This window comes from Zingiber officinale, chromosome 9A, assembly GCF_018446385.1.
Source record: "Zingiber officinale cultivar Zhangliang chromosome 9A, Zo_v1.1, whole genome shotgun sequence".
NCBI classification, from domain to species: domain Eukaryota; kingdom Viridiplantae; phylum Streptophyta; class Magnoliopsida; order Zingiberales; family Zingiberaceae; genus Zingiber; species Zingiber officinale.
In genome coordinates this window covers 96,222,438-96,249,118 of record NC_056002.1, presented here as the reverse complement: position 1 = coordinate 96,249,118, position 26,681 = coordinate 96,222,438, and the positions used below count along the sequence as shown (strand labels likewise).

Genomic DNA, 26,681 nt, shown 5'->3' with positions numbered 1-26,681 from the left:
TCGAGTTGACCTGACTCGAGTTGTATTTTGATGTTTGACGAGAACAGAAGAGTTGTATTTTGATGGGAGATTGTTGGTGCAACCTTAGGTCAAGGTTGACCTGGTTGACCTGACTCGAGTTGACCTGACTCAAGTTGTATCTTGATGTTTGACAAGAACAGAAACTTGGGAGGTTGTGGGTGCAACCCTTGGTCAAAGTTGACCTGGTTGACCCGAGGTGAGTTGACTTGGCACGGAAAAGTCCAAGCAGGGAGCTTGGCACGGGAAAAGTCCAAGCAGGGGGCTTGGCACAGAGAAGCCCAAGTATGGGAACTTGGCAAGTGGAAGTCGGAGAGGGCTCGGTAGCTCGTTCTCCGGACTATGGTCAGAGAGGGCTCGGTAGCTCGTTCTCTAGACCGGATGTGCAAGTCGGAGAGGGCTCGGTAGCTCGTTCTCCGGACTAGGTCAGAGAGGGCTTGGTAGCTCGTTCTCTGGACCGGACAAAGTCGGAGAGGGCTCGGTAGCTCGTTCTCCGAACTAGGTCAGAGAGGGCTCGGTAGCTTGTTCTCTAGACCAGGAAGGCAGATTGGAAATCCTGGTGAGTGAAACCAGGTGAAAACCCTAGTGAGGGAAGCTAGGTGAAAGTGAAAGTCCTGGTGAGTGAAGTCAGGCAGTTGGTGAAAGTCCTGGTGAGTGAAGCCAGGCAGTTGGGAAGTCCTGGTGAGTGAAGCCGGGCAAGGAAAAATCCAGATGGATCAAGGCTGATCGGACATCTGGTGTTGTGAAGGTCAAGTAGGTCAAGGGAGTGACCGGATACTTGGCACGAAGAGAAAAGTCTAAGTGGGTCAAAGGGATTGACCGGACACTTGGTAGGGAGTCTTAGCAGGTCAAGGGAGTGACCAGATGCTAAGCATGAGATACCAATAGGTCAAGGTTGACCGGATATTGGTTTGGAAGGCGTGGGATTTGGTTTGGGCAAAAACCAAGAGCTGGATCGATCAGTGGATCGATCCAGTGATACACTGGGTTATCTGATCGGTCTGGTGACCGATCAGTAACCAAACAGTATGCTACTATATGTTATCTGATCGGTCTACAGACCGATCAGAAAGCGAACAGAAGGCAAAGAGAAAAGGAGGGGATCGGTCTGTGGACTGATCCACATGCACCCTGATCGGTCCACAGACCGATCAGGAGACGATCAGAGAGTTGGGCGAGTTCTCTGTGAAGAGTGCTGATCGGTCTGGGGACCGATCAGCATAGGTCCTGATCGGTCCCCAAGACCGATCAGGGAGGTCTCGGACCGATCAGGGTGGAGCCTGATCGGTCCAGGTATATCCGTTGAGATTCAATGGGTATCTCCGTCTTCTTCGCTGTCTGCTTTGCAGGTGCAGTTGCAGGTTCAGGCTATATAAAAGAGATCGAGGGCTGCTACAGAATACTTTTTCTTGTTTCTTCTTCTTCGCTGCTGTGATTTGAGCTTTGCTGAGCTCGCTTCTGCTTGAAGCTTCGTGTGAGCTTCATCGGCTGGTTCCTGCTGTTGTAGGCGTCTTGTGAAGCTGTTGCTTCATCCAGTCGAAGAGAAGAAGGCAAGCTAGTGTTGTTACATTTATGTTCTTAGCTTCTTGCTGTACTTGTACTTCTGCTTGCTGTTGCAAAGTTTGTGGCGAGGTTTCTCCACCCAGAAGGAGTGTTCATTAGCCGGTTCTCCGGGGTCTCATCCACCGACGGATTGGTAGGCTTCGTCCACCTTACGGACACGCCGAGGAGTAGGAGTTTATCTCCGAACCTCGTTACATCGCTGCGTGTTGAGGTTTGATCTTCTTGTCTTTGTTTCTTTGTTTTATTTTCCGCTGCGCTAACGTCAACTTGTAGAAAGAAACGAAGATTTGGGGTCGGCTATTCACACCCCCCTCTCTAGCCGTGACCATCGATCCTAACAGAGTCGTCCCATGTCGCCTTCAGGTTTTTGTGCTTGGGTCGAGCTGGCTTCTTGCTTCTTTCCTTATCTTTCTGTTTGCTCTTCAATTTTGGGCAATCATCCTTGATGTGCCCTTCTTCGTTGCAATTGTAGCACCGGACTGTCCTTCCTTTTTGATGACGTTTACTTGACTGCGATCTAAGCTTGTTAGATTTAAAAAACTTATTAAAACGTCTTACTATTAACGCAGCTTCGTTTTCATCGATTGACGCTTCGGAGTCGGGATCGTCCTTTTCAGCTCGTAGGGCAACGTTGAGGTTCGACTTCTCTACTGGTTTTTCTGCAAGTCGAGACTCGTGAAGTTCGAAAGTTGAAAATAAGTTTTCTAAACTACTTACCTCAAAGTCCTTAGAGATGTAGTAAGCATCTACTAAGGACGCTCATTCTGAAGTCCTCGGGAAGGCATTGAGCGCGTATCGGATGGAATCCCGGTTGGTTACTTCTTCTCCAAGGTTCGTTAGTTACGTTATCAGCTCCTTGATTCTCGCTTGGAGTTGCGCTACCTTCTCGCCGGTGTTCATCCGGAGGTTTGTTAGTTGTGTCCGGTGGATGTCGCGCCGCGCCAGCTTCGCTTCAGAGGTACCTTCGTGAAGCTCCAGGAATTTCTCCCAGAGATCTTTCGCTGAGTCGTAGCTTCCGATCCGACTTACCTCCTGAGGTGGCAGAACACTGAGGAGGTGGAATTCAGCTTTTCCGTTGGCGACGAAATCGGCTTGCTCCTTCTTGCTCCACGTGTTTTCTTCTTTGTCTTTAGGAGTTGCAAAACCATATTTCATAGTAATTAAAATATCAAAGTTTGTTTTAAAGAATACCTCCATTTTTCGCTTCCATGTAGCAAAATCTCCGTCGAACTTCGGGGGATGAATGTTCGCGCCGGCCATTGTCTTGATCTTAGTGTTTCAGACGGCGGTTAGTCCTTCTGAGGCTGTCAGGCTTTGATACCACTTGTTGGTGCAGCGGGGACCGGCAAGAGGGGGGTGAATTGCTTGCGACTAAAATTATACCTTTCTCAAAGCTTTCCAACTCTTAAAATAAAGCAACACTTAATAACAAAACAAAAAGACAGAAAGGAAATAAAACTCAGAACTTTAACCTGGTTACAACCAAGAGGGTTGTTAATTCAGGGCGATGAAAAAGCGCAGTAAGAAAACTCCTTCTCTGAAGGCGGAGAAGCCTTTTACACTTTGAAATCACAGCGGTTGATTAAATAGGAATTACAGAGTTGCTTTTTCGTATCAATTCGTTGACCTTAAAGTTACCCGAGACCCACCTTTATATAGGGGTTCTAGAGCTTATCGGATGACCTGATCTTCGGAATCGTGTTTTGACTCGAGAGGGATCGGTCAACCGATCCCCAGGTTCGATCGACCGAACCTGCTGTACCTGTTCAGTTTTCCATCTAGATGCAGTGTCTGTGGATCGAGCTCAGGTTCGGTCGACCGATCGGCCAACGGTCTCCAGCTGAGTTGGCCCGATCAAATTGCTCGACTGAGTCTCTGAATTAGCTTCGGTTCGATTGACCGATCAAGAGGTTCGGTCGACCAATTAGCTTCACCAACAGTTAGCTTCTGACGTGGCATTCGACGTGTCTGCTGCAGTTGGCTTCGGTTAAAGAAGGATTCGGTCGACCGATCAATATGTTCGGTCAACCGAACCGTTGACAAGTCAACTTCTAGTTGACTTGCTCCGGTTCAGCTCGTTGGGTATCGCGGCCATCCGGAATAGGGCTCACCCGAACCCAGTTCCCGGCCTTCTCCTCGAGCAGGCTTCCGTCTGGCTTCTCATCCCTCGAACGTCGTGCACGTTCTTCTCGCTCCACCGAAGTACTCTTCCGCAGCTCTCTCGTCTTTCGGACGCACCGAGCTCATCGACTCCCTTCTCGTGCCGTCCTTCTCGCTAGCTGCGTCTTCCGCTTGACTTCCTGTGCTCCTAAGTTCCTGCACACTCAGACACAGGGTTCAGACAAAACGCAGGACCAAACCAACTTGGTTGATCACATCAAAACTGCCACGGGGTCCAGCAAGAATATGTTAAAAGTTTTCAAAAAAGTTCAAAGTATTTTCAAAAGTTTAAGGACATTAACTTCAGCTGAGAGGTTAAGTTAAGGGGGAGCTTTTGTAAAAGTTTTGTTTTGAAAATTTTTTACTTATGCTTTATAAGTTTTTTTCTTAACTTTAAATCATGTTTCTATAAATCAAAAATGGGGAGATTATTGGTGTTGGAAGTATTGGATAATCAAACCTGATTTTGAGGTTGGCAAAGGTTCAAAGTTAAGACTAATTTGTGATCTAACGAGCTTGATAAAGTATGCAAAAAAAATCCTAGTTGAGGCTAGGTAAAGAAGTCCTGATCAAGTGGGTTGGGCAAAGAAATCCTGGTCGAGTGGACTAGATTGAAGTCTTGGCAGATTAAGAACATCCAAAAGAAGTCCTATGGTCGAGGACACTAGGCGAGAAGCCTTGGGGGTCACAGATACCAGGCAAAAGTCTAAGCGGATCGAGGATCGGACGTCTAGCGGGAAGTCCCGAAGGTTAAGATCGGATGCTGAACAAAAGTTCACACAAGTTAGGAGGACCGGATGTTTGACAATAGGTAAACTCTCCTGATAAGAGTAGGTGATGATGCATTCCCTGTTGAGGGAACAATAGGAGTTGGCCCGACCTAGGATTTCAGTGAAATTTGGAAGTCAGGACTGGACAGTCCCGAGACTGTCTAAATATTTTGTACTTATATTTCATATCATGTCTATAATGCTAACTCTATGATATAGGAAATAAAAGCTGGAGTTAAGGCATTCTAGGCACTTAGAATGGATCTAGGCGCTTGAAATGAATCCAAACGCCTGGAGGTTCGGGTGACTAGAAAGGATCCAAGTGCCTGAATGACTTGAATCCCACCACACAAGTAGCTAAGTTGGCACACCCTAGTTGGCTGACACAAGTCAGACTTGAGGCACCTGAAAGGAATCCAGCAGCTCAGGAATGGATAGAGGCGACTTGGTTAGAGGTTCATCAAGGTGCAGCCATGTCAGCAACCCAAGCACCCGATCTAGTGGTCGAAGTTGGATAAGTCAGCAACAAAGGTAGATCATATAAGCCTCAATAGAGGTGCTTGGAGATGGTCCAGGTACCTAGAAGAGGATATAAAAGAAGGGTTCGACCAACAACTTTAGACACACATTCTATATGACTTTTATATTCGTCTGCTACTCCAAAACCTGCTCTACGATGCCAAAATGCTGCTTCGACAATCGATGCTCAAGTTAATACATTCTTTATTTGTCAATATTTTGTATTTGCACTTTGTATTTAATTCATCTATATTTGTATCGAGCTTGTGTGAATTATTCAACGAAAGCACTCAATGAGTGCGAGCCTTATACTAACAGTCGTCAGGTTGTGAACCAAGTAAAAATAAAGGTGTTAGCCTTGTGTTTATTTTCATTTCTTTATTTTTGCTGCGTATTCTCATGTGTTCTCAGAAAATAAAAAAGTGATGAGAGCTATTCACACCCTCCCCCCTCTAACACTGTTTTTAATCCTACAGTCAAAGTATAAGCTTCCATGATCAAAGGTGACTTGAATTCTTTAAATCTAAGGAAACTTGCACTCAAGTTGTAATAAGATCTTTATTGACGTAGTATAAAAATTATATAAAGTCTCATAGTAGGTCACTTCTAATGAACTTATTACCCTTAACTAGCATCCATATGTTAACTCTCAACATTCCAATATTTCCAGCCAGTAAGGATCGACTACTTGGATAAACCAAAGAGTATAACATATGTCAGTCTTACAAAATTAATGATGTCCAGTCTCATGAATTCATCGATTAGAGACTATTTCAATACGTACATAATTACACATGATGAGATACATACTAATTGTTGACTTTATTAATCGAGTTTAAGATCAAATTAAATCATATATGTAGAGAATGTACACTCAAATATTAAATATTTATTTATCAAATAAATAATATAATTTCTAAGGTGATTGACATATGATATCTCTTAAATATAACACTCTTATTCGATTAAACTTGAAGGAGATACTTGTGATATGGAGGTAAGTAAGGGTTCATGTGGCGGGCCCTTGACCCGGTCAATAGGGAAGCCATGTGGCAAGGTCAAGGTTTGGTTAATACAGGGACCATGTGGCGCGCTCCAAGACTCAATAACATAGCCTTCACATAGAGTATCAACAACCTTCGACTAGTCAAGCCAAGCTGATCTGACCAAGTCCCCGATCCCTCGACTTGTTGACTCACCGAGTTCCCAGCTTGTCGACTCATTGAGTTGTCGACCTTCGAACCATCCGTACATGATGACCTTTTAATGATCCTTTAATGAGAGAAGTCTCTAGAGCTTTCTTCTCTATAAAGGTAAGGGAAAAGAGAAGGTAAAAGGGAAGAGACTATACTTCTCATTTTCTATCTTCTTTTCGCTACTATTAAATCTCCATGCTAACTTAGGAATTAGAGTGGTCTCCCCGAGGCAACTCTCAGCAAACCTTTTGATGTTTGTTATTCTCGGTAGGAAATTACAGTACTACAAAAGAAATCTAAGAAAAGATCTCGACATCATCATTTTTTATGCTGGGATGAATTTCTGCCACCACATTATCGTTTTCAAATCAAAAGATTCATCAATAACATTTTTTTTAATACACTAAATAAATAAATAAATAAACTTTATATTTTTAAAGAGAATTTAATAACATTTACATGAATGAAGCTTAAATTTGTAAAAAAAATAAATTTAAATAATTACTTTGAACAATTTAATTCATTTAAAATCCGACTTAATTTATCTATTTACTTATCAAATAAATTTAAAGAATATAAAATTTGACTTGATTTGAATCCATAATTTTTATTAGCTAGACAATTTTATTGCACGTATGCCCTCTCTTCGCGAGTGGAAAAGTCCTGAGTATTTATGGTATATATGAAGTTCTTAATTATAGTATATTATGAAGATTTTTTTTCTATTAGATAGCAAATCTAAGGATAATCAGAATGAATTTCTATATGTATTATCCTAATTTATCGATGAAAATTTTTTATAGAATTGGATTAATTACTTTTAGAATTGACTTAAATAAAAGATTAAAAGTCTTAATGGGTTCCGAAGCTATTATCTGGTAAGATATGGGATAGACTTTTTAAGCCATGAGAATTTAAATTTTACTAATGTAGGAGTTTGGAAAATTTGTGACTATCTTTGATTTTTCCTAATATCGATAAAAAAATTTCATAAGGCTTCCGTATGGATCCGTTGATCCCTTTCATCGTGGTATATATAGGTCATTTTAGTAGAGGTCTAACTACATGCCGTAAAAATTTCAAATTAAGTCCTAATCCTTAACCAAATTAATTAATACTATATATATATATATATATATATATATATATATATATATATATATATAATCCTTGTTTCCACTCAGGGAGTTGGAGCTCCGTCTGCCTTTCACCTCTTTTGGTTCGATGTGTTTTTGGACAGCAAGGAGGAGAAGAATCAATCTAAGGGGGAGGGGAGGGAATTGTTCTTGTCATTCAAGCATTTGATTCGAATGTTTATAGGAAGTAGTTTTTCCTCGCCGATAACCTCCCTGGAAACTACTTTCATGAGAATATATAAAAGGAAAATGAAAGAAAGGGAGAGAAATTGCATTTTATTTTGTTTCTTCTTCTCTTCAAACCACCAGATCAAAAGAAGCATTTGGATTGTGTGGATTGATCCCTTTTAGTTCGTGATCGGTATCTGACTATTGAGGCATCGCCGCAAGAAAGGTTAGTAAACCAACTAGAAAAGATCCTAAATCGAATGGTGTTTTATTCGATTTATCAAGTTCATTGTCTGTCATTGATGTTAGAGCATAGGTTAGTTGAATTTCTAACTTGATTTTGATGCATTTAGAATGAAATATGAGTTGAAAAAATGAAATATGAATTTGAAAAACCTGAAACTCTCAAAAATCCCTCTGCTAAAAAAAATATGTAGCGTGCCTAAATGCACCTGTTCAATGACTAAGCGCCGCTGGAGTTCCCGAGCCACGGAGAAAGGCAGCCCTCTTGCGAACCCTTCCGGCTACGCGTCAAGCGAGACGCCGGAAAATCGCGACTGAGTGTTGCGTTTTCTTCCTGAGCCGAAGACGTCGCAAGCCGTGGGAACCGCGACCACGTGGTGGATATCTCCACGTCGCCGCCGGTTGATCACGGTGTGGTTGCAGAGAAAGAAAAAAAAACGTGCTACCGGCTGGTCACAGAGAAAGGAAAAACGTGGTCGGCAGGATGTCAGGCTTAGTTTAGGGATGAGAATGAAATAAAATAAAACCATGTATTTTTTTTAAAAAAATTTTAATTTCTTTCTTTTCTTCCCAATTGACGCATGTTGCCATGGAGAAAAAAAAAACAAAAAACACATCACTTTTTTTATATTATTTTTCCCCAATTAAAACATATCACAATTAATTGGAATTATTGATGGTGTAATATGCTAATGGGCAGTGAAATATTGCATGTTGTATCAATAGTGAAATATATGATTTAATGTTTCAATTAATTGTTTTTTTTTTGGGCTATTTGATCAAAATAGATGTTTAAGATTGGCCTGATGTCCAATTTTTTTTTTTTTTTTTTATCTCTCATGGTATAGATATACTTAGAATTAAGTAAACTCTTAGTATCTATTGAAAGTAGCCAAAGTCTAAAGTGCATGTCTCGGAAAGAATAGAAAAGTTACACATATTTAAGCATTATGAAATGGATTATATGCACACGATACCTCAACATCTTAGGTTTTGGGAGGAAAAACAATTATATCTTATACATTTGGGTCATTATTTTGAACATGATGATATAATTTAAATTCTATGAGATTCTTTGTCTGGACGTTGGAAGAGCATAATTAATGAAATACTTAACCAAAGCGGATCGACGATCTACCTTGATACGATAAAATCTTCATTAAGTATAAGATGGAGGAAAGAGATTGAACTCGAGATGAAAAAGTCATTATCCAAGAAGATAAATTCTTCTGGTGCTCATCTCTTACGGTTCACTTCATCATACATACTATACATACTCTTAAGAGGAATGACCAATATGATAATCTGCATAGTTAAAGAAAAGAAATTAGATTTTATTTAGAATGGTGATGAACTTGTAAACTTGTACCTATTTCTCCCACTTTGATTATAGCAAAAAAAAAAAAGGGGTAAAATAAAAAAAAATTATATTTAAAATATTTTCAAAATAAATTCTAAGTTAACAAAGGAAGTTTCAACTGATAGCATTAAATTTCTAAGTTTATCAAATTTTCAACTGATTGACAAAATTTTAACAGCATTATCTAATTCCTATTTTCATGCTTTATCAATACGTTAATTAAATATTTGATTTCAATATTTTAACTTCCGAGTAGTGCAAGGCACAAGGCATTATTGGTTATTGGAGCAACAACCACTTTCTTAGACAAAGCTTCATAAAGAAATTAACTATTTAATTTTTCTCGTCGAAAGCGCTAATTTTCAAAAATTTAATCTAGAAAAGATTTTAGAACCCAGTATAGATTCCTTCCTATAGGATTAATCAAAAACTTAGTGGGTACATAATTTTTGAGAATTTTTTTGAGTTGTCCCTGATGTTTTCTAATGTACCAGTTTAATTTTCCATACAACTTAAGTTTTGATTTTTGAAATTTATTTAAGCATGCATGATCATTTTTCAATTTTAATTTTCAATTTTTCATTCTCTAATTTTAGATTATTGTACATTTCTAGAGGGCATGCCTTTGCTAAGTTTAATTTTAACTCGTCATTTTCCTTTTCTAATTTAACTAAATCTTTAGTAAGCACTTTAATGAACTGAAAGGACTGCTTGGGAGTTAGAGCACGTACCTTATTTACCTCAATTTCTGATGCTCCCCCTTCATCACCGCTTTCTTCTTTTGATGATCCTCCCCCTTCATCTATGCTCATCTCTGAGCTGATTTCTTCTTCAATTTGATGGTTGGCCATCAGCGCTACTCCTGAGAAGGCTTCGACTTCTGATTCGGAGGATGATGATTCATCCCATGTAGCCTTCAGACTCTTGCGTTTAGAGGACGTCGGTCTTTGAGATTTCTCCTTGTCCCTTTTCTTTAATTTTGGACAGTCATCCTTGATGTGCCCTTTCTCGTTGTAGTTGTAGCATCGGACTGTCCTTCTGTTGCGTTGATGCTTTCTTGACTGCGATCTAAATTTAATAGTCTTAATAAACTTATTTAACATTCTTACCAATAGTGTCGCTTTAGTTTCGTCGATTGACGCTTCAGAGTCGAGATCGTCCATCTCGGCTTATAGGGCAACATTGAGATTTGACTTCTCTATTTGTTTAGGTTCTGCAATTCAAGATTCGTGAAGTTCGAAGGTAGAGAATAAATTTTCTAACGTACTTACTTCAAAGTCCTTTGAGATGTAGTATGCATATACTAAGGACACTCATTCTGGAGTTCTTGGGAAGGCGTTGAGCGCATACCGGATCGAGTCTTGGTTTGTTACCAATTCTCCGAGGTTGTTCAGTTGAGTTATTAGTTTCTTAATTCTTGCTTAGAGTTGGGCTACCTTCTCTCTATTGTTCATCCGGAGATTTGTAAGCTGAGTCCGGAGAATATCGCACCTTGCTAACTTTGCTTCTGAGGTGCTTTCGTGGAGCTCCTGGAATTTTTCCTAGTTGTCTTTGGTGGAGTCGTAGCTTCCGATCCGACTTACCTCCTAGGTGGCAGAATGCTGAGCAGATGGAACTCTGCCTTTCCGTTGGCCACGAAATCAGCTTGTTTCTTTTTCATCCAGTTGTATTCTTCCTTGTCTTTAGGGACTGCAAAACCATATTTCATAACTAAAAAAAATATCAAATTCTGTTTTGAAGAATACCTCCATTAGGCGTTTCCATGTAGCGAAGTCTCCGTCGAATTTCGGGGGATGAGTACTTGCACCGGCCATCGTCTTGATCTTGATGCTTCAGTCGGCGATCAGTCCTTCTGAGGCGGTTTGGCTCTGATACCACTTGTTGGTCCAGCGGGGCCGGCAAGAGGGGAGGGGTGAATTGCCTGCAATAAGAAAATACCCTCCTCGTGCTTTCAACTCTAAAAATAGCAACAATAATAAAATAAAATAACAGAAAGAAAGAAGAGGCACAACAATTTGATTTGGTTACAATCTAGATGGTTGTTAATCCAAGGCGGTTGAACAACGCACTAAGAATCTTTTACATACTTAGAGAGCTCAAGAGTTGCTAGGAAGTTAGAACAAGAGTTGAATGAATAATTCCTAGCTCCAGGGGCCTTTATATAGCTCCTGGAAATCTTATCTCAAGTCTTGAAGGCGCCTCCAAAGGGGTTGAGGGTGCCTCCAAGGGGATAAGCGGATAAACTTTTATTCGCTCGCAAACGGTCTGTTTGACCCAGTTGAGGGCACCCTCAATGTTGTTGAAGGCGCCCTCAATGTTGTTGAAGGCGCCCTCAAGATGAGAGGGCAGAGGCACCTCCAACGATTGTTGAGGGCACCTCCAGCTGCTTTTCCAGCATTTCTTCATCTTCTCTTTAGCTTATGAAGTTCTGATTGCTTGGGTGATTGCGGCCAACCGAAATAGGGCTCATCCGAACCCAATTTCTGGCCTTCTCCCCGAAAAGGCTTCCGCCCCAGCTTCTCATCCCTCAAACGTCACACACGTTCTTCTCATCCACCGGTGTACTCTTCCGCAACTCTTTCATCATTCGGACGCACCGAGCCTGTCGACTCTCTTCCCGTGTCGTTCTTCTCGCTAGCTACATCTTCCGCTCGACTTTCTGCGCTCTTAAGCTCCTGCATACTTAGACACAGAGATCAAAACCAAATAGGACCCAATCTAACTTGGTTGATCACATCAAAACCACCACAGGGTCCAACACCTCTGATATTGGTTTGGTCAAGGTAAATAGTGATGCCTCAAATTTGATACCCTCAACTGTGGGAAATGATCTGCCTGAAACAATCACATAATCATCTTTAGTCGCACAGGATGCAAGAAGTCAGAATCTACCAGGTCAAAACTCAATCAGATCCATTGATCCCTTTTGCACCAGTTCTTGTTGACACTTCCCAGCGGAGGGCCATGGATTATTCCAAATTCTTTCCTACATTTGTTGCTACCAGTCCACCAGTTCCATACTTGGTATTTCCCTTTGGTAGTTTCACTTCCAACTCTGGAAAAATAGAGGGACATGCAGAGCAATTGGATAGGGAAGAAGTTACAGATCAATTTCAAGAAAGTTTTTAACACCACATCGATTTACTGGAGAAACTTAGCAGTCTGAGGCTGTAGTGAGCCCAATTGTTTATATGAATTCTGAGTTCTTCAAGGAATCTACTTCTTATCATTAGCAAAATCTAGTATATAGACGGTTCTGCCAAAACCCTTATAATGGAACTGTATTCTACTCTTCACCTTATGTAGGGCCAGAAATTTATCTTCCCGGTCATTATATCCATGGGATGGTCCTGGAAAATCTCTTTTTGCTAATCTGAACTATGCACAAGCTATGGGATATAGTTATTGATTGATGCCTGTTATGTCACTCCAATCAGGTCTTGATGTAGTCTCTGTTACCTTTTCTGGCATCTAAAGATCGAGTCCCAACCTCAACAAATTAACGAGTGAATTTTCTTTAATGGGAAGTTGATCTAAGAATGTTGGACTGATGAGACATCTGTTGTAAGTGCTTCCTGATTTATTCTAGTGACTGGTGGAAAACTTCATGAGGCCGGACCAATCATCCCATGATTAGCCGGTACAAGCCAGATATCCGGTGTCAACTTAAAAAAAAATAAAGCTCCGAGGCCTTGTGTTGTCGTGTTGATATTAGAACTTACCTGCCAAATCCTGTAATATTCTCACAACATTTTGATACTATAAAAAAAATCTGTAAATTTATTAGAAACTTTTATATTTGCCATGAGATTATAATAGATGTTTTATTTGAGTTGTTCTACATCTTGCATTTCTTTATTCAATTTGTTGTGCTAACAGTTGAATTTTTGTTTTCACTTAGATTTTGCATATGATCTTTGTATTGCATTATTTTGTAATTGTTATTGCCAAGAATGATAAAGCATGAACATTTGTTGTACCCATAAGAGGTTATACTAGTTCTCGGACCAGTTTATAATTGATTACTAATTCTCGTTGAAAAGAATCTTCTAATTTGCTTTAAAAGAAGAATAAGTTTGTAAATTTTTGTCTCACTTATTTTTCTTTCTTTTTTGATGAATTCCAAAATTTCTTGGCTTTGTTTTGTTTTCCTAGTCACATATAATGGGCACTTTAGGTTGAACTGTATTTTTGTCTGTTAACTCTTCCTCAATATGATGTTTTAAATTAGCTACAATTTTATAGTTTGAAAGTTTATTGATGCTTGAATCTAAAGATAAGAATAGAGTAATTTATTAGTCTAATTTACTTACATAGAAGTTTTTCAATATGCATGGGTTCCATATGTACCTTTAGCCATTTTAATGCATTATCATTTGTAAGAAAATTTTGATACATAAATACCCCTGTCACCATGCTTGCTCTTTGCACCACAAGTACACTTAGACTTTTGATACCCTCCATAGACTTCTTTGCATTTTCTTGTGTTTTGTGGGCATTAGTTGATTTATCAGCTATTTGCCTATTAATGGATAAATTTCACCCTGCCTGTACAGGCAGTGCTCCAACTTCTCACAATGAGATGGTGGGACCCACTACTTAAGTATGGGTCCCACCATTCCAATGTGAGAGGTTGGGGCACTGTCTGTGCAGGCAGAATCGAATTAACCCTATTAATATTTTCTGAAAGTTAGGTTGTACGTGGCACTGTTTCTAAAGCAACAGTTATGTTGACAGTGATTGATTATGTGTTTCCTCAAAGTTATATTCTGGGCCCAGCTTGCATACTGGCATCAACATCATCCTTTGATCAATTTTGTTCTCCTATTTAACAGTCTACTTCCTGTGAATGATATTTTTTGATCTTCTATGATTTGGAAACATATTTGTGCTTTGTTCCAAAAAGGGACAAGGGAAGTTTGATAAATAATAAAACTGTATTTTGTACTCGTATTACATGATGTGATGTAAAGGAATTTCTTTATCATTGTACAGAAGGTTTCTTTTAGAGATCGACAAAGTAGTTTGAGGAATCGAGGGAGCCGGAACTATGATTGTAATGATGCTGGGGACAGACCAAGGGCTTTTGATCTCAGTCATGGCCGCAACCAATCTGACAGAGCAAGTGTCCGGACTGGCCGGCTTTCTGCAACCAGAAATCATGAGGATAAAAGGTGGGAGTCATACAAGCACGAACCTCTTGCCCACAGAGGTCATGACCTCACATTTGCATCTACAAAATTGTCAGGTAATCTAGATAATGCACATGGCATGCAGCTGCAATTTGCTTCCCGTTCAAATGGTGTTCTTCCAGCTGCTGACCAACAAATTCCTCCTGTTGTGCTCATGTACCCATATGATCAAAGAATTGCAAATGGTTCGCCTGCTGACCAACTTGTTTTTGATTCTCCGAGGGCTGTGAATATACCTAGTGGAAATGAAGCCCATAGGTTAAGAGTTACAGAAGGTGAACATTATGATCACAAGCATGATTCACGTCACAGAGTTTCTTCTCGGCCTTCTCCAGATCAACCTTCTTCGCCTTAACTAGAAATGTCGTTCTCATTCCAATTGTAGTTGTTTTCATAAATTTATTTTCTGTGTACATATTTGTGTTGTAGCTCATTTTTGAAGGTGGAAAAAAAAAATTGAGATGCTACGTTCAAATTTGTAGCTCATTCCAATTGAACTGATAAATGTTACTTTGAAAGTACATACTAGTGGATGGATACAACACCGATCAAATTTCTGTCAGGTATCATGTATGATCAATCTCCTGTTTCTTGGTCTAACGTTCGTGAGTTCATTTGTTTCCTTTATGAGATGCTACGTTCAAATTTGTAGTTAGCTTCAGTTGTTATCCTCAGTAGACGCTTGTCATGTTAAGGCTCATTGATGCAGATACCATGATGGATTTTTAGTTGCAGTAATATTTGATAGAGCTGTTCCTATAAGTGAATTATTTTTCAATAAAATTGTACAAATGGAAATATACTTGAGAAACTATTGGAAACGTGAGAGCTGTTCCTTTTTTTGTATTTAGAAACTATTGGAAACATGAGAGCTGTTTTTTTTTTCAATATTTCACTAATGGAAATATACTTGCTACAGTTGGCAATTTCTACTTTAGCTCTTTAAGCGGAGAAGATTATATGCATTTACTCAACCACAAACATCTTTTGAAGTTTCATATCTTCTGCTTCATTTCCGTTTCCTCTGAGATCTGATGAAGTCTTCAATTCTTTGTTTCAGCTCTGTGTTTGGTATTAGCATGTCTTGAGTCAGATGACAACGGGTGAATGGATCGTTCAGGGTCTACAAGACAATATTTTAGTTTTTTCATCATCAGATATGAGAAAGAAAATGGTTAATGATAGAAAAACTATACATTGCCATTCAGCAAGTGGCTTTGGATAACTGGCCGGTCTACTGACATTCTTGATGAAGGTAGAATGACAGGATCTCTCATCAGTGTATGCTAAACAAAAGTGATAATGTTAGTCAGCATGACAAGGAGAAAATTCGTAAACTCTTCACTGCATAAACGCTAGATTAAGATTTTTTTTTTTGCAGGGACACGAGGAGGTTATACCAGAATCGGATCAAGAAATTCATCTGGTATCTCTCCAAGAATGGCCTCAGCATTCGATGCTTCATTCAATGCTTCATAAACTGCTGATTTTACTTTGAGACCAAGCTCAACAAACTCCTGGATTATGTTACGATTTTCATGAATCTTCCAGAGATTATCAGCAACATATTTAAATAGCTGTGATGTAAGCAGCTGTTCCATTTATAAACATCAGAAAACAACACTATATGAATCATGGATGGAAAAGGTTGATTCACAAGGTATCCTTGTCTATACAAGACAACTATGCATAGGAGATACCTTCTCATTGTATGACTGTCCATCCTTCGAGATTGCAGCAGGGAACACATTCATCTCTTTGTCACCTCTTGCAATATAAACATAAATCTTGGTAATCTTTCACAACAAATTCATAGATATTAATCAATAATGAAATTAAGATTAAACAAAAAGTCAAATGGATATAACACTAACTTGTTTTATCAATTGTCTGGGTCTAAATTCATATTTTTCAGGATCTTTTATATTGAGAAACCTCCATTGAGAACCAGTAAGTTGCAAGAGAAAATAATTTAGCACGATAGCTACCCTTTCAACTTGAAAAAGACAAAAGAAAGAATTAAATTAATCCAACAGTAATATTTGCTGGTGACGATAAAATTGTAATAAACAACAATAATAGGTAGTTGAAACAGTTTAAAGATCTTTAGTTTCGACTTTTGAAAATGCTGGAACTTAGTCTTGAATAATCCAAAGCTCCAACTCAACTACAATAATATTACTCTTTGAGGATGTAATATAAAACATATTAGTTATAAATTTATATTGGTTTCTCTATAGAGGACAAAATTAATATTCTAAGAAAACAAGGCTGGAAGATGAGACAACAATCTTCCCATATGCAGATGTTGAATGCATTTTGTACTTATTTGAGTAAATATTAAAATGTCTAGAATAGAATAGATGTATCACCATTTCTGGAAGCAGGAAGGGTGCAGGAATTTGTTCAGATGTGAATGCAAGCATACCAACATTCCCATTTGCCAACTTCATATTAGATCTGACAATCTGAAATGTTAAGTTTCACAAAGTACATTAAAACTCACGTGCAACATATGGGGTTATATATAGGAGCAAGTTTGTGAGTGATAGTAATGATTCGGAATATGCAATAAATGAAGAAATCTCACATTTTCTTGTGAATGAAAAAGTCTCATTATCTCTACCCTCTCCTCTACAGATCTCTGTTCCCATTTTGTAGAATTTGTCATTTCGACTTCTATTTTTTTTAGTTGACTGATATTTTTGTTTAAGCACTCATCAAGAAGATACATGCTATCATTGATAAGCAAATTCAAAAAATTCAGATACATTCCCTTCTCCTCCCTAGCAATCTGCACCATAATTAGATGATATTAGTTTACTCTATAGGTAGCTGTAAAATGTTCTATTAGTGGTAAAAGTCTTATAAATAAAGAAAATAAAAAGTTCATAACTGCAAGGCATCTTTACCTGTTTCCATGCATTGAGACGGCTAGGAATATTCCACAAATACTCTAAAAGTTCATATATATTTTTACGAATAGTGAATTTATCAGATAACTGCACAACAAGGATAAATTCAAAAGACAACAAATGGAAAGTGATTTAGAAAAAATGTCTTAAATAATAAAACTAATAAAACAACTTCTGGAATATGAATATATATATATAGAAAAACAAAATGCTACCTGTATATGTGCCACATCAACTTTAAGAAGATTGCTAACTAGATAGTCAAGGGACAACGGGTGTCTTTCAAAAAGAGTAGCACTGTAGGAATTGAAAATTTTTAAATGGTGTTAAATTTTAGAAAAAAAAAATTGAAAAGATTGAATTTCCAACCCTTTTTTTTTTATCCAATGATTTAGTACTTCAACCATTTTAGCTCTCAGACATGGGTTCTTAACATAATTATCGTTCGCCATGAACATAATTATGAAATTCAAGAAATCCTGGCAATGATATAAACAATAATGGTTTTAGGTTTTTAATGTAAAGGTTAAATGTACAATGAATCAATTATTGAAAATTAAAGAATTAACTATGGAAGAAACTCACCAAGACAACCCCTTCAGAAACCTCTGGCACTCCAAAAGCTATCTCCAGAAAGTTCATAGCATCATCGACAAAATGTTCTGGAATAGATGCAAATTTCATAGGGCATGTTGATGGCAGAGGTATTTTAAACCCACCAACAAAATCCACCAACCAGATAATAACCAATTTGTAGAAGGTCGATGCCTGTCCTAGCAGTGTATAATCCTTAAGCACAATGATAAGAAATTGGCATTAAGATGTCTTCCCACGAACAGGTAAAGTTTTACTATGGAATAAGCTAAAGATGCAACTGTTAAGTCTTTACCAACAAAATTAAAGGGTGCGTTTAAACAAAAAAATCTAAAATCATTGCTAATTTTGAGCTTTGGTATTGGTAAGATAAAAAATTAAAAACAAAAGATTAATAAGTTTGGGAAGAACCCCAATAAAGAAACAAAATTAATCTCAAATAAAAAAATAGAAAAAATAACAACAAAGAAAACAACATTTAGTTAAATAAAGTTTCACTGACAGAAATGAATCTCTAAAATTTGAATGAACAGTGGTCTGTTTGTAAAGACCCATGTTAAGGATGAAAAATAATATAAATTTTCCTTCAAAGTTTGTCAATGGCTTAGCAACGATAAGTGAAATAAAAGAACAAATGCTAACATTTAAGATTATCTTTACTTGGCTGAGAGGAGAGGAGAGGGAGAAATAAAATATCATCCCTGCTAAAATCTTCTTTGTCAATGCAAAAGGGAGGATAGCAAGTGTAAATGGACAAATTAATCCTCAAATGTTGTTGACCTCGTCGGACCCTTGTTTGACACCTCAATAGCCTCACCTGCACCGTGCAAGCCCAATGGTTGTTCCCAACACAAAAGCATAGTGAGATTGCTTACACCTTGGACACACGTCAACAACTTGGCACTTGCCCCGCCTATGCCCATGGACAATGACCATCACCAGAGGCCCATGTCTGCCTAAACCAAGGGAAAATTAAACTTTTCCTTTTCTTTGGAAAAACATGTTATAATTTTGGGCTGACACGGTTTTGAGCTAAAATTGATACACAAAGGTTTCTCATCCTCCCCATAGAAATTATGTAGGTGCACAAGGGAGAGCTCTTCAATTTCAATGCTCTCTTCTACAATCCTCTCCTCTCCACCTGTGTAAATAGAACTTAAGGACATCTTTGCGCACAAACTCATTCCATAAAGAAGAACCATTGGTCATCCATTCCATTATTTATTTCAAATGAGGTAACAAAGGAAGGGTGAACCAAACCCTTTCATGAAGTCGTTTTGGGAGTGTTTTGGTTCTGTCCAAAATCGGGCAGAAACAAAGGATCACAACAGAAGAGACTGAAAATATTTGTCTACCCCTCCTTTCACTTCATCTGGTAACCTTGCGCCCCACGTCCCATGTCATCCATCCAACATTCATCCCAATCGCTTCCCATTGACATGTCATTCCACATCCAACACCTGACCCACATCTTGTGTACAGCCTTGTCTACCATCCCCCCGAGCTAAAAGGATTACTTAGTCAGAGTAGACAACGTAGTGGTGGTTGTACCACCATATGAGAAGGGCAAGGGAACCTCCTTTGTTGAACTCAAACAAAAAGGGTGATTAAGAAGAAATGATAGTGGTGAAAACCGCATCAACAAGGTCACAGTCACTAGCAACTAGAAACACGAACCTTGAACAAGAACAATTGCTCCTAGAACCATAGTATTTGAGCTAGAGCATGCTAAGGAAGTTTAAGTGGTCGCTATTTCAATGGAATCCAACAAAGAAGCAAAATGAAAAGGCAATGCAAGAACACACATGAATGATGTAAGATAGATGAGAAAGAGGAATGCTATCTCATAATTTATCTTCTTCCCGCCCACTTTCCATCTTCCTCTTACCCAAGATAAGAAATTTATTTTCTCCTCTCCCCACCTCCTCTGCCCCCTTTTCAATTTTCTCCTTTGCCTCCTTTCTATCCTGCTTCCTTCTTAGGGAGTAAACAAAGCTAGAAACTTGTAAAATATATAACAATCTCAAGATGAAAACAGGTTATTAATGCAGTTTATTTTAATGCAAATTATTTTCAAAGTTACTTCATGTCTACTCTAGTCCACCACATCTCAACTATGGGATATAACCTTACTCTAAACTTCATAGGAGGGAAGGAATTAACCAGGATGATTGACACTAGCACTTGACAAAGCCAACATGTCTCATTCTAACTGGGACTAAAACCTTGATAACAACTGTATATGTTGAATTTGCAACATATCTGCCCTTCTCTTTCTTCCTTTCTTTTTTCTCATCCTATTTGATCTTCTCTCAAAGGTTAAATGACAGTAATGTTCATTTTGATAAATTGTATTCTTTAGTTGTTAACATTAACTATTGTAGGCTATTGCTATGGTACTGTTGAATCAAAAGAATGAACTCCATCAGGAACAAACTACAAGATATGGTGGCAATCTTTTGTTAGAATCATTAACTATCAAGTGTAAATTATATGTATAAATCTAAGTGTCCTGAGTGGCATTCACAATTCTCTCCATTAGCTTCCCTTTTAATTTTATAAATTACTAGATGATATTAGATAAATGTTGTTGAACTTGCAACCAAATAATTGAATCCATCAATGAAGCCAGAAAATAGAAAAAAATAAAATTGTCAGAAGAAAACAAGGCAAAAGTTTGTCTACACAATAAATTTTATAGAAACTTGTGAAATAACAAACATTGTAACCAAACCTAAGGAGTTGATAGGTCAAACATACTTGAAAAATTTGAACTTCATAACATGACTTGGATTGTGTCAATATATCAATTTCTTTCCTCAGATGTTTTATATTTGCATCCAGCAGTGGAGAAGCTCCTTGTTACCTCATGGCTTTGAGGATAGACAGGTCTTCTTCATAACTTCTCAGTTTCTATAAAAGTTTAAGAGAGAGAAAGGTTACTTAATATCTTCACAAAGAAATAGAATAGAAATTCAATAGCTAGCTCAACCATTTTTGCTAGATTAGAGATGTGAACACAAATGCTTAAATGTACTTCCATATACTGGTACAACCAGAGCTTCGAAAAAAAAGCTTAGTACCTCACAATATTGATGATATTTATAGGTCCACTGGTGCATGAAATACCCAACTTTGGATAGATTGTGATTTAATAAATATGTATGTATGTTACAGTACCATACCAACACTTAGTATATAAATGCATAGTTTGTAGTTCATTTATTATTTGTTCTAAATAATATTTTATTGTTATAATTTTGGCATGCTACGATCCAAGCGAACTCTATCAAACTTTGTCAAAAATCATGAAGCATAGTGACTGCCAACAGGGCTTTTAAACTATATAGTAGCAACCAAAGATCCCACAAAAAAAAAAAAGATTACCTAACATCATCTTCGAAGCTGTTAAACCATGTAGGTTGATTCAGTGTTGCATGGATAAATATTCTTAATATACTAGAGCATTCAATTTTCTCCTAAAATATAGTCTCGATTCATCCAGATCAAAACTTAAATTTCTTATCTGCCTTGATGAGTCTATAATTAAATGTCTTTCCTATCACTTGCATGTAGACAACATTCTCAAGAAAAAGATATAACACAATGTAGGTCTACATGGAGTTCAAATAAGCAATATATGTCAAAATTAATAGGGTAAATTGCCAAACTTCAGGTTTGAGAATGCCCAAATGGCACATTAAAATTTTATTTTTCCCAAAAAGCACACCTGATTACCATTTTACCCTTCTGACAACTATTGACTTTTTCTTTTTTCTTTCCTCTCATTTATATGCAACATTTAAATGTATTCTCTTTCCTCTCTCACTTCCATGCAATATATTGTTGTGATGCTGGTTTCCGAAGCCTAGACACCTCTGCAAGTTTCAAATCATTTGAAGAACTATTGGAAAGGCTTTAAAATAGTAAACGAGGGCTTATTTGACCAAAACCCATTGATGGACCCAGACGACTTGATTTATGAAATTTTGCAATGAGATGGAAGTGTGGAGTGTGTAGAAGGTAGATTTGTTGTGAAATCTTGATTCTGAGTCTCCTACACAAAATTATAGGATTGTGTCAATTGGCACAAAGTCTAAAATTTTCTAAATCTTTTGAGTAATATTAGGAATCCTTTACGATGATAACGGAAGTCACCCTTGGATTCCAGGGCACTACAGAAACTTTTAGAAGTTGGAATGAGTCCGATCAAAGTTCTCAAAGTCCATCAATGGGTTTTGACCGAAATCCATTGATGGACCTAGACGACTTGGATTTTTGAAATTTTGCAATGAGATGGAAGTGTGGAGTATGTAAAAGCTAGATATAGTGTCCAATTCTGATCCTAATACACATAAGCGAAGTTATGATCATGTGCCAACTAACACATACTATGGTGCTAGTTTCCGAAACTAGCACCATAGCCAATTGACACAGTGTTTTCTTTTATCGCCCTTTTTCTTACTATTGTTCTATCCTCCTCTTTTTCTTGACCTGTATTTGTATCAAACTTTACTACTGTGTGATTAAATTATAGTTTGCTTTAATTTGTAGCTTATAGTGTGGTCATCTATGTTGATTAAACTAAGCAAAGAATTATAGCACTACTGATAAAGTCAGATAGGTGGATCACTTTAAGAAGCAAAAATGTTATTCGGGACAAAATTAGTGTGAGATCGAATATATTTTATAAACTATGTTCTCCAATATCCAATCAAACTTGAGAAAATGCATAATCATAATTATGGGTGTAAATAATTTCAATACAAATTACAAAATTTGAGAAAATGTAACACCTCATAGATTTTTGCAAATAATAAAAGAATTGATGCAAGCATGGTACTTTTGTCATAAGTTGGTTCAATATCCAAAGGAATAAAAAAAACACGATTAACAATTTATTCAAACTCTTTGCAAACTTGGAAAACATATTCTGAATCTAGCCTACAAATGACATGTGCAAAGACAGAAGTCAGAGGTCACTACAAAGTAGAACCCACAAATCGAAAAGAATGTATATTAGGTAACATTGTCAACAATCACAATAGCATTACAACTTCCAATGATAAAAAAGAAGGTTTCTAGATTCTGATATAAAAGAAATAAACATTTTCACAAACAGAGAAGGAAAGTATATAATAGGATACCTCAAAAAGATGTTCAAATTCCGATATTGCTTTCATCAATCCCAAGTTAAGTACTCTTGTAGTTATAAAGAAGCATTCACAAGTTAAAGAATACTCCTTTCTTGTACCACTACTCATGCCTTCTTGAGCCTCCAACTCATGAGTATCCTTTGAGGAATTTTCCTCCTCTAACCATGCCGAGACTTCTTCAGACGATGCGTGCATGGTTGTCAATTGTCTAGCACAACCAACTGAAATGATTAGATGCAAAATATAGACAAATCAACTAGCACAGTCAATTTTCTGGACTCACCTGAAATCTAAACGAGTATTATGAAATAAATATTTATGATCAATTTGTTCTCTCCATTTTGCAGCACCATCTAACAAAGGTTGACAGAGGCGAAGCATCACCGAACTAAGATTCACAAGCATGCCATAACTTGCAAATGATAATGGATCAACCTATAAACATGATTAACAAATCAATATCTATTAAGAACAAATAAATATAGGAAAAAAGCCAAATAAGAATAAGAAATATCCATACATGGAGAATTTACTTTTTATTGGGAAGATTACCTGCATGCACGACCTTGCTGAATTTTTCTTGATAACTTCTGCAAGATATTCTAAAACTCTTTCTTGTGTATCTTGATTATTAAGTAATTTGTGAAACACCGCAACGAGGCCATCGTACAAAATATTCATAGCTTTCTTAATTGTTGTAAGGGATGACAAATCAACCGACCGACGATTAGACGCTTCTGAGAAACATTGTTGTCTGTAATTTTTAGAAGGATCTCATTAAAGGTGAAGCAATTTATTTATCTATAGAAACAAAAAATTAAACAAGAAAAATAGTTACTGATGATAATTAGACACTTGGTCAATTGTGAAACAAAATACCAAAAATACTTCAAACAAGAGTGAACATATCATAGAAATTTTTTTAAGAAAAGTTTGCGAGAATAAAAGACCACAATCAACTTCTGGAGTTAGAAAAGCGAAAATGCTCTAAAACTATCAAGAAAGGGCACAAAAGAATAAAAAATAAAATACTAACACATGCACCAAATAATACATAGGAAAGAAACAATTTTAGACATTTCTTTGTATAAAAAATGGCAGTCCGGTGCACGAAACTCCAGCTAATGCTGAGTCTCGAGAAAGGGTTGGACCACATTGGATCTATTGTACGCAGTTTTATCTTATATTTTGCAAGAGGTTATTTCTGTGACCTCAAATCATCCCGTGACCTCAAGATCACATGACAACAACTTTACCGTTGCTCAAAAACTCCCCTTCTGCATTTCTTTATATAACATGCAATGATTTTCAAAACATGACATATACCACAACTGTAACTAAATATAAAAAGCAAGCATATTGGTAAACCTAAAATGTTTTGTTTCCAATAAATTTAGAATCTAAAACTTTTGAAAAACAGAGTAGAGGTTGTCCATTCAGATTAAATCAAATCAAAACTAAATTGAATTTCAAATGACACTCGAATTATGTTATGAATTTAACTATTTAATAAAACCAACTGATAAACCAAGTTAGGTGGTATTAATATCCATTTGCATGTAAGGTTCATGACTAAAATACAAAAGTAAAACCAGTACAAATATCCAAAAAAAATTGAGAGGCATGGAATCTAAATGTTATTTCCTATATATTGTTAGGTTAATTTCCATATAATATTAATATAGTCTAACTAACATATATATAATTGAGAAGGAAAAAGGAAAAGCAAAAAAAAATCGCAGCAAGCAGGTATATCAAAAGTTCAGAAATTTCACTAACCCGACATCTGGTGTACTCTTAAATTCCTTAGAATCAGGCAATGCACTAACACGAAGAAAGGCTCCTAAAATGCTTTCAATCTCAATCATCCTTCCTTCACCAATCGGCAAGTTAGTCTTCTTAGGTATCCACCTTGGGTGATTCACCAAAATTTTGGCATTGTTAGGGTATTCAATTAACCACAGCAGTGCTCTCATCGGCTGCTGAAAGTTTCCTAATGGTGATATTCCGTCCACACTCTGCCTCAGTTTTTCAAACAAATCCTGCACAACAAGTTCCAAATTGCCATCATCGCCATCCCTGAAGAACTCATTAATAAAACCTGGAGGGCTGTCGAAAGTATCATCTCCGAACTCATCTCCAAACTCATCCATATGGGTTGAGACCTTTGCGAAGATCATCGACATCAAATAAGACGCCCCTGAAACATGCCCAGAGGTCTTGAACATATTTGGATTCCCCACATATAACCTACAATACGAGATGACTAATTTCCGCGCTTGCTTGATTGTAAACACAATTTCCGATCTAAAGGAGGCATTCTTCACTAAGACAACCCTTTTCAACTCATCACAGGCACGGCGGTAGCAGCCAACTAAATAGCGGAAGGGAGGCTCTGCGGAGGGGAAATCACCAGATAGCCGATCGATGAGAACCCTGTCCATCATAGTGCAGGAAAGGACAAGAGTTCTGCCTTCACTGAGGATCTTGGCTGCCGTGAGCGCTAAAAAAACGATATTAGGATCATTCTTGGAGGGCTGTTGGAGGACGACGAGAAAGATCTTCCGGAGGATGATGTCAATGATATCCTGTAGAGATCGTTGCGTTTTCGCCGCCATTGCGCTATGAATAACGAGAGCTAGGAGGCGGGATGAAAGTGTCCGAGGAAAGAACCGGCGTATTTTCTATACATGTTTCTCTTACATAGCAGATAATATATATATATAGCGTATTAAGTTTTTTTTTTACGTTAAAATCGAACAACCGAATTAATCATAAACGATCGAATTTTTTTAATAAAAATTTAATAGATAAAATATCAATTAAATTAAATTTCGATAACTTTTCATTTTTATCCGATTAATTCAGAATTAGTAATTCCAATTTTTAAATTTAAAATTGATATATTCAGTTTATTTAATTTAATTGAATTAGACATTTTTAAATTGAATTAACTAAAATAACTGGTATTTTTTAAAAAAAAATAAATCTACAAAATAATCTAATTGAACTTTTAAATTTTAATCAGTATTTATTTATCTAAATTTTTGCTCCCTACTTATCCAGTAAATAATATATGGATAATGCTAAATGATGACCAGCTAGAAGGATTTTTTCAAAAAAAAAAAATTAGAGCCATTATTAAATATGCCTATCTTTTCTTATCTATTTTATATTTAATTTTTAAAATAATACTTAATTACTTTTTATTAATAATAATTAGTTAATTTTTTAATTAGCTTAATTAAATTTTTTAGTTAGATAAATTCAATTCTGGCCAGCCTCTGGCCAGACAGATTTACGATAATATATATATATACCTAATACACATCAACGAGAGCGGTGGAAAATGATGCAGTGCTGTAGGGGTGATAATGGACTCTAAACTGAATTAGAGCATGCCAATTAACCATGGCATCATCGTTAATTCTGTCTGCCATTCAAATTCCAACTTGCCCCCTCGCGACAACGTGAACGCCGCCATCGCCAGCTGGCAAAGCTCCAAAGAGTCACCTGATTTTAGCTTCTCCATGTCGGCTCAGAGATATCCTTTCAAAACCGTCTCAATCTTACCTGAAGTCCTAGATAATAATAATAATAATAATAATAATAATAATAATAATAATAATTAGATTTTTAATATATATTTTTTAAAAAAAATTCTTATCTTTTTTTTATTCGGATGTGGGAT

General features: G+C 37.2%; 1 pseudogene; it reads right to left on the bottom strand.

Annotated features, from left to right (window-relative positions):
- Positions 1 to 15,182: 15,182 nt before the first annotated feature.
- LOC122019352 lies at positions 15,183 to 25,902 on the bottom strand (annotated as a pseudogene).
- Between the last annotated feature and the right edge of the window lie 779 nt (positions 25,903 to 26,681).